This window comes from Orussus abietinus, unplaced genomic scaffold (assembly GCF_000612105.2).
Source record: "Orussus abietinus isolate OABI.00-Male unplaced genomic scaffold, Oabi_2.0 scaffold67, whole genome shotgun sequence".
Classification (NCBI taxonomy): domain Eukaryota; kingdom Metazoa; phylum Arthropoda; class Insecta; order Hymenoptera; family Orussidae; genus Orussus; species Orussus abietinus.
The window spans coordinates 181,316-197,215 of NW_019394243.1; the positions used below are offsets into that span (position 1 = coordinate 181,316).

The 15,900-nt window shown below is 41.5% G+C and overlaps 1 protein-coding gene across 2 annotated transcripts in view; it reads left to right on the forward strand.

Annotated features, from left to right (window-relative positions):
- The first annotated feature begins 7,228 nt into the window (after window positions 1–7,228).
- The window catches only part of LOC105695933 (probable G-protein coupled receptor CG31760), a 140,523-nt gene continuing 131,851 nt past the window's right edge, over window positions 7,229–15,900 (forward strand). For both annotated transcript variants that reach the window (XM_023432538.1, XM_012418006.2), the window contains exon 1: window positions 7,229–7,434. The gene's annotated coding sequence lies outside the window, so the exon portion shown is untranslated. The remainder of the gene's footprint in view (window positions 7,435–15,900) is intronic.

Below are 15,900 nucleotides of genomic sequence, written 5' to 3' on the forward strand. Positions count from 1 at the left end.
CCATGAATTTCTGGAGTTTTACTTCGATTTCATTATAATTATTGTACGAAAACGACAGGTGGAGTATGTTATTTAGTACAATACACATTATAATTCGACACAGCAGTCGATATAAAACTTTGGATTTATGGAAAAAATGAAATCGATTTTTTTTTAATGTTACATGAAAATCCCCTTTAATGTATTTCACGCGAAACTCTCCCGAGTTTCCTGAGCGTTATAATTCTTCTGTAATAATTACTCGGCTGGTTAATGCGTCGTTCGACCCGAATCTTTAATCTAAAGCTTATTCCGTTATCGTGAATTTTGAAAAACGGAAAAGTGCTCCCAACGAAAGGTTATTTTTCATCGTAGGTACCCAACTTGGAAACGGCCTCGTTAGTTAACATTTTTGGGCGCATTTTTCAGTAAAGAAAACCCTTTTGCCACTACGACGAAACGTTCTCGATGATATTAAAGGATCCGCCGAAAATGTAACTTACACGCGAGCCGAAAAAGCTCCGAGGCGGTAAAGAGGGAAAAAAAGAATTCGATATCCGACGCTGCGACCGCTATGGGGTGTCACGCGCTCTTTTTACGGCGAAGTCATAAAAGGCATAGCTTAATAAACGAACGCGGGCGATACGGTAACGCGACAGTCGGCTTTTAGGATTCACCCTGTCGGCGTTACAAAAAAGACCGGAGAGTTCTGGGCCTCAAAGGGCCGAATCTCCCAGGAACAGAACGCGTTTCGAAGGTTTTGCATTTCTTTCTCGAATGGTCGAGGGGAAACTTGAAACTGACTTCATTTAATACGACGGTGCCCTAAAGCTTCGCGATCCACTGCACCCTGGCAAAAATGACAAAAAGGCCGGTCGAAATTTAAAATATGAATTTGCTTTTTTGTCACATGAAAACTGAAACTGACAACATCAAACGGTAAATTTCAGCCTGCCCATGGCCTGCATTAAAATCACGTACGAATTACTATTATTACAAATGATATTATTAACTATGTAATGCACTTATGATGAGACCAGGAAAATAGACAACTTTTTTAGCATCTGTAACTGCAGTTGTATGCGTGTTCTGCCCTCGCTTACGTAGGTGCAAAAACAATGGTATTACGATCGTAAATAGTACGGTAACAGTTATCACTTGAAATAGTAAAACTACGATTAAGAAAAAATGAAAACGTATTAATGAATAAATGTTTTATTCCAAGATCACGGTGGACATTAAAAGACCTACTTTGCCTCCTTGGTACACAATAAACTATTAAAATATGCTCATTAAAATAAATATGTTATTGCGTATAAACGTTAATATGAAGCCAAAGAAAAAACTTACAGTGGCGTTTTTCAATATACGTTCGGAAAATATGCAAGAATTTACATAGAAAGAAGCAAAAGGGTCCCCGGGTTCTCGGTCATTGACATAAGGGTTAATGTGGAAAGAGAATTTCCTGCTTACGAAATGCACCATTCATGTGCAAATACATCAAGATTTCCATAAGCGTAGATTTTTGGTTTAATGAACTTCGCTTCCCGCCTCGAAGGCTCGTTTTTAGGTAACTTTTTTGGGAAGCGCCAGGGTCTCATCTCCCGGCTTCCAGAATTTCCTATTAATCCCGATGACGGTTTTTATTTACAAAAAGCTCACGCTGATTCATCACTTTAATTATCTTCCGCGCCAATAAACTTAAACTTTCGTGGGGCGTATTTGCAGCTGTTTTTCTAACTAGCTTTACGGCACGGCACCGCGACTGGGTAAAGGACCGAATAATTGACTTGGCGGGACGTGGCTGATATTTCTTCCTCATTTTTCTTTTTTTGCAAAATAGGCAGAGAAAATAGTACTAAACTGAGGAAAAGTAGAGATGAAAAATACGAAATTCCTTCCTTGACCAAAGCAGGAAAAATGAACAAAGAGCGCCCCTTTTGACACGTGAACGGAACGCAACTAACGCTTACAGAGGCGAGCGTTCCTTTTCAAGTTGCACATGTCCCACATATTTTAATTCCGAATTTCACCGACGTCCGAAACTCTAAACCTATGTCTACCACCGCCGCGTTCCCGTCGATACCTCGTCAGAATTTTCCTACATTTTTTATATACCCGGTTCATCGCGCTTTTGATCATTTTTTCAAATCCTATTGCTTTATAATCGTACCTCACTCGTGAACTAATGTCGATATAGAAATATGTATAAAATAGTCTTTTTAAACTCGGACACTAAACGGCTTCCCTTTGTCATTTACTACTCGCGGGTAATGCTCTTCCATGGAGCTTCTCAACGTCGACTAATTTAAATTTTAATAATCATTCAAGGATATGTCGAAGCATCCCTCCGAAATATGGTCGTAATGTCTTTCTTTACACTATACGGATCACCCGAGGAAAATAATCTAAGCCTTCGGGTCGTTTCGGAGGATTTAAGTACGTTCGAAAGTTCGCCAGTTTCTGAGACTGTCGCGGACAGTATACACTTCGGTAGAATTACATTTTGCCGACCTGGCTTGGTCGGGCCAAGTTTTCCTTCTCTCGGTAACGACGAGCGTACTTCTTCAACTTGGTTTCAGAATGTGCTCTCGTGAGGGGAGAAAAAAAAGTTTAAATCCCTTAATGATAGAGCACAGTTACTCATTCCCCCCTCTCTTTCTCTCTCTCTCGCGTCCCTCGGTAATGTCGTAAAAAGCCAAGTTGAATATTCCGGTGTACAGGATCCCACAACGGGGAAGTCCTCCAAACCCGATACACTTTGCGCCTTGACTCCACGTCTAGAAACTTTCGACAAAGCCAACTTCGGTTCATTGAAATTCTATTAATTTGCAATAACTCTTCAGGCATCGGGATATTTTCTTGCATAGAAAGAAATAGGCAGGGAAACTTAGTGAATCGAATTGAAAAAGTCCCAAAAAGAAGTAATCCTAACGTACTTAAAAAGAAATGGCAAGTACAGCCGTAGAATTAAACATTTTAAGCGAGAATACAATATCTGATACGTAATAATGAATAATGCATTACCTAAAATCTATATCGTTACAATATAGTCAAATGAGAGAGCTATTGCAGGAAATGACGCCTTGGTTTTTAATAATGTTGTCGGTATAGCTTACTTGACAAGTATACATTTTCCCTCATTGCATAAACCGTTACTTTCTATTTATGGTTATTTATATATCATATATCACGGTGACAAATTACGTCCTCGCATATTTTTGAGTCTATTGTCCGTTACATTAATTCGTTTGCCACTGAAAATACCCTTTGAATTTAATTAAAAGTAGCCTAGAGGGCTCCTGCTTCCAGGTTACTTTTCCAACAGCAGGGCGAAATTCAAATTGGATTGAAAATAATGGGAGGTATGCGAGTTCTTTTGGGAAACCACGTACCGTTTTTGTAACGACTGGCACTTTTATTTTATATACCCGCAAGCTTTTAAAATTAAGGTGCAGTGAAACACGTCGAGAACTTTAACCGACGTCGATGAAAAAGATTCTTCTAACTACCTACGTTATCAACGTTCGTATTTATATTGATAGCTGTGTCGAATTATATTGGGTAATGTATTCAACATATTCCATATGTCGTTTCTATACTATGACAATAAAACAATCGGAGTAAAACAGAGAAAATCCTTTGGATTCATAGGTTTTGATGTCCTAATTGCCACCCTGCGCCATCTGTGATTCCATTGCCAACTAAATGTCTTCTCCGAGACTGATTAAAATGTTCTAAATTGTACAATTGTCCTGACATTTTCGTTTCTCATATCAGAGCCTTCAATAATTGAATATTGATCGAAATATGAGAGTTCGACACCATTTTGGTTCTGGTCTAGGCTAAGTAATACAATTTTTTTCGAAAATCCAAATTTCAAAAGTGCCAGGGTAATTCTTATGTGCTCACGTGCTACGTGTCAAAGTGTCAGACAGTTCGGTCTAATACTCTTAAAAAACGTGTCTTGTTCGAATCGATTGAGTTAAACGAGGTTGCACTTCACCTTAAACTCAGGATGTGGAACACAAGTGTTAACAATTAAACGTCTAAGTACATGTACGGACTTCGATGCTCGGTTATTACCGAGTTAATCGAAAATTATTCCGATCTCACGATGACGGGTACCACGAAATACCGAAAATACGGGTTCATTCGTGCGAAGTTAAATCGAGTTTACGAGTGATTGGCCATTCGCTAATCAAGTTCGAATCGAGTCGTGCGCATTCCCAGATGGCTCAGTTCCCGGCCCGACTTTGTCTCGACAATTTCGGTCGTACTTCAACGGGGATGCATGTCCCGTGCTTCGCCCATGACACGGATCTGGCGTAATGCTCGCTTCGCGTGCTAATTAAATTTTCACCCCTAAAGGATTGCTCGGCGAATTTATGCGTGGAGCCACGCTTGGTATCACGTGCCGTTCTCCTGGGAGTTACACGCTCCGTGTACTCCGTATTCGCACTTGCGGTACGGTACTTTTTGCCGCTTGCGTCAAGTGCCCGATAGTCGATCTCTGATGTGTTCATCCCCCTTTCGCGATAGCAGACTACTCACGCTGTGCTTAAGGTAATGCGAAAGGGGCGTCAAAGAGATCTCGTTTGCGAAACTTTTCTCCTGGATAGCGAATCGTTTGAAAATTTAGGACCTTCCTTCCAGCCTTCATATTCAGGTGAAGTTTCAAATGATTGGGTACCACACCCAGTTCGAGAAGAGGAGAAAAGTTTCATGAACGATTGGATCCCTCAGATGCCACGTTCACATCCCCTTAAGGTGATATAAAAGCGTCAGCCTATATATATCTGAGAAGTCAAATCGTTGGGGAAAGTATTCTCCGAATTGGATGTACAGATTCGTTTCAAATTTTCCCACGTGAATATGGAGGTCCTAAAGTAGGTCCTGCAACTCATGACATTTCATTTTTTTAAAAATGTATTTATTTATTTATTTATCATGAACTGGAACCATCATGGCGGGTCCGTGTACGTTTTCGATGTTTTGCGCTTCTTGGAGGTTTAACGTCGAAAATGAAGAGTTTCAGGATCTAGCTCGAACAATTTAGAATACCGCAGACATTAAATATTACAGAGTCAGATGGGAAAATATGGAAAATACTTTCATCAACGATTGTAAGAGAATGCTGGCTTGTTTCGCGGCTAACGAGTGTTTTTAGAGCAAAATTTAGTTGCAGATAAACGTCACAGATTGCGACGATGGTCCGAAACAGTCGTTAGAATAATAAATTTAAGGGATTTCGACAGTTTTACGTCGATCTCTTCATTATTATTTTACTTAAATGACGTATCGAACGTTTCAGTTCGTATAATTATCAACGTAGACTGTAAAAGACTTCAACCCAAATATAAATGTCGGTAACGGGACGCGCCAATTTATGTTCCCACTTGAGTATTCAAAATGACGTTCCACCAAAAAAGGTACACATCAATTTTAATTTATCGACCTCGATTACATTTCTCAGCGCCTTTCATATCACCTTAAGACATTAAAAGATCTGCCTTTGAGTAGACTGTCGAGCTTCAGGCAGAACAGAAATTTGGATCATTCAACGAAATTGTTTGGTTAACAGTATTTGGTTCATTTCAGAAAATGTTTTGGTTGAGTGGGTTTAATTAACCTTTACACGTTCCGTGACACGTGTACCACCGATAATACGCGTTAACCTCGGGTGGTACGCGGCGTGGCACGGAACTTGTTAATAACAGATATGCTACTTTAAATTATAATTGTATAAATACGGAGATTAATCCAGCACATGGCACGCCCCAAGCTTCTACGATCCCTTTCCCATGATTAATCGCAACTCTATACATGTCCCCAAAAATCTTTAATAGGGTCCAAATGATTGCGAGTAAACAAGAAAATCGGAACTAGAATTATAGACAATGTATGACCTCCCTGCCTGCATAGAAAGTTTTACTCAACACTTATTAGGATTGACACAGGGTCCACATATGTAAAATATGTTACTTTGGTCCCCGCTCTTTCCCGCTCGACGTTGCCATAAATTTCATCTATTCGGTATAAAATACAATAGACCACGGATGATAGTTTTCCATGATCGATAATGTACAAAAGGGAACCAAAAGTATCCTGCTCGTTGGTATGTAATAAATCAGGGTAGAATGTAAATGAATTTCGAGGAAATTCAAGGAAAGGTATAAACCCTTATCACTCCAACCGGCAGTAATGCTGCCAACTTCTAATATTCTTGGAGTGATAAGGGTTAAATATTTCCTTGACACCTGTAGGACTTGCCCTCTCGGCGAACTCGGCGCTGGCACGTCGTATCATCTCTCATAGCCTCCCCTGGGAGTTCAATGGTGCACCTGCACCCCAATTAGCGACATATTTAATTTAATAAGCCAAAAGAGCTCGACGCCACTTAGGCACCTGAGTCCGCATCGGCGGGCTCTTAGGTTTCCGAACTTCCAGGATTTGCCGCGCCTGTACCCGCCAATGTTCACGACGACGAATTCTCGAGAATTTCCTCGGAATCCGGTGACATCGTATTTTCCACGGTTTATTACAAAACTAACTTTCGAGTTCCAGCGATTTTCCTCGTCCACGTTTTCTGAGGCGAAGAATGCTGGCAGACCTTGTAAATGATATTCTGGCCTCTGGAAGTATCCGGAAGAAGCGTTAATAAAACTTTTTGCTTTATGGAAGACGTGAAATATAATTACCATGACGTAGTACCTTGTAACTTCACTACAGCGCCGTTGTCCCTTTATTCATGCGTATGGAATTAAACGGGTGTCACGAGATTCGAAGCACTTAATGGACAGTCATTAGAAATCGGTAACAGACTTTTCTTCTAATTCGGAGTCGCAGGTTTCAGAAGTGTCATGAATTTTTGTATCGATACCCCTTGGGACCCTGTATAAGTCCAAGAGGAAGTCCTCCCTCGGGTCGCCATGTTGGGGAAGGTGGACCCTTCCGGACCCTTAAGGGCGGGGCGGAGTTGACCGGGCCGACCGTGGTGCGTCCACGAGGTCAGGGTTCGTGGACCCGGAGCACCGGTGGCATCGTGGGTCCAGGGCGGAGTCCCATCCTGGCGCTGGAGCAGGACCCGCGGTCGATGAGGTAACCCCCCGGAAACGGATTCAAGGTCCCTCTACTGGACTTCGGCAAGACTCCGCGTCACCGCGGGGCCCGGAACGGTGGGGGGGTCGCGAGGGCCTAGGCGAGGTATTGTCGCAATCTGACCCCTCAGTCTGTGTCGAGCCCGCACTCGAGCTTCATTTCGCAGTCGAGCGTTAGCGCGAAATTTCGGAAGTCGTTGCACAAGGCCCATTTCGGTCCCGTGGCAAGTGTCGATTCGCGGTCGCGAGTTCAGTGAAGTGTTGGGCGTGGGTGAGCCAAAGGTCTACGAAGAGACGGCGAGGTCCACTCCGAGGCGGTCCCCCAATGGAGAGACGACCGGGACAAGCGAGGGCGGTGAGTCGCATTTTGAGGGGTCCGTTTGGGTCGTTTTGGGCCTCCGGGAATGTTTTCTTGCACCACCTCCTGGAGGAGTTTTGCGGGTTCCCGAACAAAGGACGAGATGCCAGTAGGGTCTCGCGGTTATACCTTGAGTTGCTTTTCGTTCATTAGTTTATTAAATCGCAGTTGGTTCTTTTCTTTTAGTTTACGTTGCTTCCTTTCCCAGTTCCTTCGCGACCAGAAGTCACCCCTCTGACTTGCGGGGAGCTGGCTGGTCGGAAAGGGAACAGTAGGGGAAAATCGAGAAACATCGAGTCGGGCGGTCAAATCCGACTGGCACCCTTAACCCCTTGACTTACGATATCGTGCGAGAGACGTGGTATATCAATCGGACCAAACGTGAAGAAAATGTCTGAGAGACGTGGTATGTCTATCGGGCCAAACGTAAACAAAACGTATGAGAGACGCGTGAGACTTTGAACTTTCAGCCAAACCGTGAAATGGCCCGATGTATGACCGACACTTTTGTTGTTTATGGCACGCGCTATTGGAATTTAAATCGTAAGGCAAGAGGTTAAGGTATTTTTGGTATGTATATATGATTCCTTCGTACCACCTTAAGGGATCGGGGAAGCGAATCTGCTACCCGATTCGAGTTTTGGTTTGGGAAGGACGCAAATTTGATGGGGAAATACCGATCCTACGGATCGCAGGGTCGCCGCCGCCCTACAAAAGTTCGTACAAAAGCCAATGGTATGCTCAATTATTAAAAAATAATTACAGGTGCCAATTTATAGTAAATCAAACGATAAATTGCGTTCATTTCACAAAAACGGCTTTAACAGGGTGAAATTGTTCAGTTTACCCGCTGTTTTTCTCTCAGTGTACGGAAACGACATATGTAGTATGCCATTTAGTGCAATACCCAATAGAATCCGGCACTGATGTTAATGCAAGTACGAACGTCGATAACGTAGGTATTTAAAAGAATCTTTTGTACCGACGTCGATCAAATTTCTTAATGTGTTCACCTTAATAACGTCTGACGGTCCACAAGTTCACCTTCCCCTAGATATTAGCACCTTGTAACTCCCTGCCACGTTAGCGACTGCACCCTCGTAGTTCCGCGACATTAAGGGGATGTGAAAGGGGAGTAAAAGAGGTCTCGTTAATGAAAATTTTCTTCGAACTGCGCGTGCCGAATCGTATCAAACTTAACAATGTGAATATGGAGGCTATGAGGAAGGTCCCGACACCCACGAAATTTCAATTTCTTTTAAATTTGCTTGTAGATGTTTTTGAAATTTTAAAAAAAAGACGAAATGTCATGGATTCAGGACCTAAATTAGGGCTTTCATATTCACATTATAAAGTTTGAAACGATTTGATACACAGTTCGTAGAAAAGTTTCATGAACGATTGACCTTTCAGATGCCACTTTCGCATCCCCTTAACCCCGAAGTGTCGTTATTCGATTCGCAATTTGTAGAACGAATGCAATACTTAAAAAAAAAAAGGTACATCAGGTTGTAGCACAGGGTAAAATAATCGTTCTCCTGACATGATTTTAAAACCCTCGTTTCAGAAATTCGTCTCCCACGTTACGCCGCGTAATTCGTTGAATAACGTTATCAGCCGAGAGAGAATTATATCCCTAGCATTTCTCTTTAACAAACGAGTACCGTAATCCTTGTCGCAAAAATCGTTAGCCCTGCAGATATCGTGAAATGCAAAAATACGATTTTTTTTTTTTTTTTTCGAAAGCCCAGTGGGATAGAATTTCCTCGCGTGCGGATGTAATTCAGGTCGAGGTGATGCGGATAAATAAATAACCACACCTACCCACGCAGCTCCGTAATACAAATTCGAGCGGGTCCTCGAAATAAGCTCGCTTTTATCTCAGCATCCGAGCGTCCTCGGTAGTCACAATTTCGCCGTAAGGAATGAACGCAATTTGTAACAAGGTAAAGGGATGTCAATCGAAATGTCATAGGGAGGATCTGGAAAAAGAGAAAAAAAAATCCGAATGAATGAAGATGGGAATAAAAAATGAAGGAAACGGACGAGCGTTAACGAGTATACGAGACTTTGCCGATGGCGCAGTAATTTTGCATCTGGAATTTCACTTGGGGATTTCGAAACGTGCCCTCGATTCCGTTGAAGAATTTCAATGTATTCGCGCGAGATACCGCATCCGCTAAGCTCCGTCATCTCCTCCTTGGCACTTCCGACTAAGAAGAGGGACGGCGTTATCAAAATTTAGGGGCCAATTCGAATTCCTTCTCCGCGTACTTTCGTCTCATTTGCCCTCTCGGTACGCGGGGAGCTTGCAATTAAGCTCCGGTGCGGTGCTTCGCTAGTTTGCGCGACGAAATGCGAGAAACGCTCCTACGTTGCGTGCTCTTAGGCCTTAACTTTCTAAACGAACTCACTTAACGAGTTTGTCGATATTTTCCGCACGTGAAGGCTCTAGCAATTAGGACAGAGATATGCCTTCGGTAATACGCGATTATGATCCGGCTTCAGGTCCTTTAGTGGACATCGCAACGTGGGAAATTATTAGGTAATGGAGGTAAACAAATAAAAGTAATTAACCAGTTAACTCCGTTCGACGTGTATACACGTCGGCAACCCGTAATGTTACAGTAAATTCCGCAGTTAACAGGTTAAGGGTCTACATACGCTTTGGTGGGTTCAAAGAGTCAGTTTGCAAAAACATTTTTATTCGGTCGTACAACCTTTTAGCTACATTCCCTGACAATTTCATTTCGCAATATTAATGAAATTACAATTTATAACAGGCAGGAATGCGCCAAGGGCGTAGCGTGCGGGTCAAGTGTTCAGAGGTACACATTGTTTCGCGAGTTTGTTCACAGAGGCCAGGGCGCTGGGAAAAAAACGTGAAACATGATATATTGGAAGTCAATATATCTACAATACGGAAAAGTGACGTCGGCGATACCTACGTCGAAAAATTTAAACGCTTTTTTCTCAAAACTACATGTTCAAAAACGGTGTCGAATATATCGCGAGAACTAATGGACCGATTCGGTTGAAATTTTACACAGATTATCTTTACACAATTATCTACTTGTTGACAAAGGGTCTTTTTTAATATAATCAGTTTTTTGTTATCGATAAAAACGCATCGATGTTTTACTTGAAAATCATACCTACGTATTCAAATGGCCGCCATTCTCGGAAAGAGAAACATTTTTTTAATCGGCTATGACAAAAAGTTTCCTTTTTTTTATGTACTTTAATACGATATTTTAATTTTTTATTTAAGATGAGAACTGTCAGAATTATAATGGGCACTACAAAAGCCTTTGTCACCGAACTACTACGGAATCTCATGTACACGTTTTATTTTGATATTTATTTATGAACATTTTACTGGGCACACACAAAAGTATGACCTTCAAGACGGCTTTATAGATTTTGTAATAAAACAAACTCTTCTATGAAGAAAAAATTTCCAAATTTTACTTTTTCTGCTACTCCTAGGTATATGTAACCCAGAAACTCATAAGACACATTTCTCCTTTATCCCGTTCAAGTGCGAGTTTCTCATGTACTAGTGTTCTAAATTATTATACATTTATCCTGATACTTTGGTCTCTCACGGCAGATACTTCAATGATCGTCTATTGATCGAAGTACAAGAGCTCGACGACATTTTAATTCTAATCTAGGCTAAGTCTACATTTTATCTGAGGCTCCATCTTTTCAAAGTGTCAGGGTACTTCTTTAGGGGCTCATGAGTTATATGCTAATGTTTTAAACAGTTCGGTGTAATTAAAAAAAAAGAAAAAAAATGTCTCATTTGAATGTCGAATTGACCGATTTAAGAGGGGTTTTACTTCACCTTAAAAGCCGGAGCCGCGCAAGAACTCGAGCACGCGCGGGAAAGTTTGAGATTTATCGGGCTTGCTGCGTTTCTCGGCTGAGGGGAATAAAATGGCGCTGAAAAATGAATCGGAAACAAAAGGGTATTAATCTCGCATCGCTTTCTCCCTGTATTCGTGTTAACGCCACGGACCGAGCGCGGATGTGTAGGTGGGGTCGTGGATATGGACTTTGGTTCGGGTCCCGATGCGCGTCCTCGAATAAATTTCACGCTCTCCTTTCCGCGCACGTATTCACGGAAATCGCTCTATGAAACGACCAGACGAGGAGAGAGAGAGAGAGGGCCCTCCAAACGAATGCCTCTCCGGCTTCTTTAAGATGCATCTACGGTTTCGCGCTTTATCATCTAGCCGCTCTTTCATCTTCGATTTCCGCCACCTCCGGATGGCCCAGGCCACGAGATTGATAAACCGCTAATATATCGCTGCACCGAGAATCGATTTTCCTCCTATATGTTCAGGGCCTCTGAGTAACCATAGATTTATAGGTTTCGCGGTTAACGGTATGAAGTTAAGTTGATATGAAAGACGCTGAGAAATTTAATCGACGCCGATAAAATAGAAACCATCTGTGCGTTCCGTTACCGACATTTATATTTATGCTGGTCTTTTCCAATCTACGTTGAGAATTATACGAACTGAAGCGTTTCATATGTCATTTTAGGAAAGTAATGATAAAAAGATCGGTGTAAAACTGTCGAAATCCCGGGAATTCATTATTCTAACGACTGTTTAGGACCAACGTCGCCATCTGTGACGTTTAGCTGCAACTAAATTTTTGCTCCAAAAGCACGCGTGAGCCCCGGGACAAGCCAGCATTCTCTTGCAATCGTTGGTGAATGTATTTTCAATATTTTCACATCTGACTCTGTAATATTCCATTTTTACGGTATTCCAAATTGTTGGAGGTAGGTCCTGAAACTCTACGTTCTCGATGCTAAGCCTCCAAGAAGCGTAGAATATCGAAAACGTACACGGGCCCCGCCATGTTGGTTTTAGTCCACGATAAGTAAATAAACGTTTTATGAATGAAATTTCATGAGTTTCAGGACCTACTTTAGAGCCTCCATATTCCCGTGGTAAAATTTTAAACGAATCGGTACCCCCAATTCTGAAAATACTTTCCTCAACGACTTGACCTCTTAGATATATATAGGCTGACTCTTTCATATCACCTTACGCGAACTGAGTACGCGCATTGGCGAGAAAATGATGGGAAAAAAGTGGAGACAAGGTGTGATCGAATGACTCCCTAGTCACTTTCAAATTAACTGCACCTAAGCGGTCACGCTTTATCATTCCAAAGCTTCTTCCTCCTCGATTTATGTTACGTCGGAACAAGCCATGAAATCGATAGTCGGGTAAGGTATCGCTTTTCCTGTCGCCATTAACAACCTACGCAGGATCCGATAACCACGATTTTGTACTTGCAAGACCACTTGATTATTATAAATTATTAATGACTCATTATTAAATATTAGCATTTCTATTGCCGATAGCGTGAAGTTTAAAACATGAAATGACGAGAAAAAAAACCGGTGAACTTAGATTATTTATGATATACTAATAATTTTGTGATCTTACCCCGTGGCTTCTTTGACTTTGATTTACGTTACGTTAATTCGTTGTGTTAATCAGTATCGTGTAAGTTTCGTTTGACGTAGCTCATTATTAAAGGATACGTAGGCAGATAAACCTGCGGTTTATGTTCATTTTTCCTATACTATTTTTTTTACTTTACTTATCCTGCCCTTCTCGTCGAGTCTCCCTCTGTAACGACTTCCTGTACCGGAAACGGCCAGAAAAGTTACTCCGGACCCGGAAGATATTCGACATCATCTCTAGAATAATTTCCGGCAAACAAGTGATTCCTTTTTATCATACACGCGAGTTTATGAAGGAGCAAAGCGTATGGAAAATTCAGGACAAGATATAATCCCCCCTGAAATTTCATGACATTTTCGCGTAAAAAACCCTAGCCGAGTGGAAGCTCCTTAGAATGCCTACATGAGTGAAGTTGCTTTGGGTAAAAGGGTCTTTGTCTCTGTCGACACATCGGTACTCTGGTTGGCATGAGTGCCTTCACATCATGCACTCGCGTCACCATATCCGCAAGAAAGGCATTTATGTCCGCCACTGTACATCCAGTGGCTCGAGACCTGACCGGGTCTCTTGATTCCTAAACTCACGTGTATTTATATGTTTGCGGATAAAGGGTGATTGGAGGGGAAGTTGTTTGTCTTTCTCCTAGCGGAGTTTCTATATAACTCTCAATGTTGACAGACAGTGGGCAAGATATTGAAGGAAAATCGTAATATCCGTCGTAAGGGGGCTCTTCGGTTTTCACATATAGGTTGAAACGCAAACAGCAGCAAAAATTGCGATATTTGTACAGGAAAGAAGAAAAAGAGAAACTTGTCTTCCGCACTTGTTCCTTCGAACTTATGACCCGTATTTCCAAAATTGTTCAAAATATTCTTCTTCGATTTAAATGTTGGTTTTATCGCATCCCAGGTTAACGTTTGTCCGATATATTTAGAAAATTAGAAAATGTTCCGAAGAGGTTAGAGCGATCGAACAAGTTTCTTAACATGCTTACTTCTATATTAGATGCAAGTCCTTAAAAATGATATTCTCGGATATGAAAGTATTACATCAGGGACGAAGGGATATGGATGCGAAGAAATTCAATAAAAACTTCAACTTTCAAACTATGGTCGGATTCGTTCGCGACCCCGATAAAGAGTCTCGGGAAAAATCGTATTTGAGGAAGTGATGAAACGTCACCTCACAAGTGCACTTACGAAGTGCGTGGTGGACAAAATGTAACAGAAGTTTGGAAGAGTCCATAAACTAATAGGACTTTATTTTATGGAGGCTATTTTTACGCCATAAAAGAAGTTACGGAAGTAGAGATTCATACAGGAACAAGAAAAGAATTTTATGAATCTTGTACGATGCGTTAGATACTCAAAGAATAAGGTCTGATGTTTTAAGTTCATCCATTAACTATTATATTTCAATTTCTGCGAAACAAAGCTGAAAATTTAGTGTCCTAGTATCCAAGCTCATTGGTTACTCTGTGAACGACATAATATAAATGGTACTCACGGTGCTTAAGGTGAAGTGAAATACGTCGAGGAACTTGATCAACGTCGATAAAGATTTTTTTAAATGCCTACGTTGCCGACGTTCGTTTTTATATTGACAGCTGGGTCGAATTATATTGGGTATTGTACCAAATGGCATATTCCACCTGTCGTTTTAGTACAATAATTATAAAGAAATCGAAGTAAAACTCCAGAAATCCTCTGGATTCATGCCTTCTGGGGCCCTAATTGACTGCGGAGGGACCCCCTGCGCCATCTGTGATTTCCAGGTCAATTCAATTTTCACTCCCAGACCTCGTATTCCCATCGTTTTAGCATAGAAGCGCATACAACACTTTTTTTGCCTTTATCCCGGTCAAATGCGAGTTTATCGATTACCAGAGTGTTCTAAATTGTCGTAAAATTGTCCTGACCCTTTCGATTCTTATATTAGAGCCTTCGATAATTGTATATCGATCAAAATATGAGAGCTCGACGGCATTTTGGTTCCGGTCAAGACTGAGTTACACAATTTTGTTGAAAAATCCAAATTTTTAATGTGTCAGGACAATTCTTAGATGATCAGGAGTGATGTGTCAAAGTTTCGGACTGTTGGGTACCCTTAAAAAAAAGTGTTGTATTCGAATCGACTGATTTGAAGGATGTTTCACTTCACCTTAATTTCTGTACGTCGAAACTTCTTATGTCAAGCCTCTATCGAGGAAACTGACTGAAAGCAATTCCGCACCCTGGGGGTGAAAGCTCCTGAATTCTCTGTATTGTAGGAAAACGACATACAATAAATAACCAAAACTTGTAATATCCGCTGAAACCAGTACCGTCGCGACACATCTTCGTTTATGTAGATCCGCGTTGGTGTAGCGAGTTGTTATTCATTTATACCGTAAGCGAAAGGAATAACCCGGAGAATCTCGATTCTGCATTTCTGCATATTCATCGAAATCTTTTAAGCCGGATCAACCCGAAGATGCGCGGCTGGAAAAAGAGAGAAATTTGAAGAATTTCAATCTCTCCGAGCGTAAAAAGCGTAATCCACAAGAAACTAGATGCGCCCATTCGGATGCCATTTAACTTTAAGGGCGCTCTCCACTCCAGCGATTTTCCAGGGCCACGCGATGACAACGATTCCGGGTGTATTTCTCAACCGATCGAGCTCAACGAGTGCCCGTTTTAAAGATAATATGTTGACTTGTGTATATTTGGGCGCGATTTTCGATAAGTGGTCATTCGCACATTCAAAAATGCAACAACATAATTTGTATGCTCTTTTGACTAGGCAGGAGTTGCTCAACCCTTTCGTTACGAGCACCTACTTTACTCGATAACAAATTCCCCCATGTCTGTAGCCTATCTTTTGATTGTATTGACCCATTTTGGATGAATCATCCTAAAAGTACATTTTGAACATACGTAACACAGTTTGGCCATCGAGACGAGACGAGAAGACCAGTTATTGGGATAAC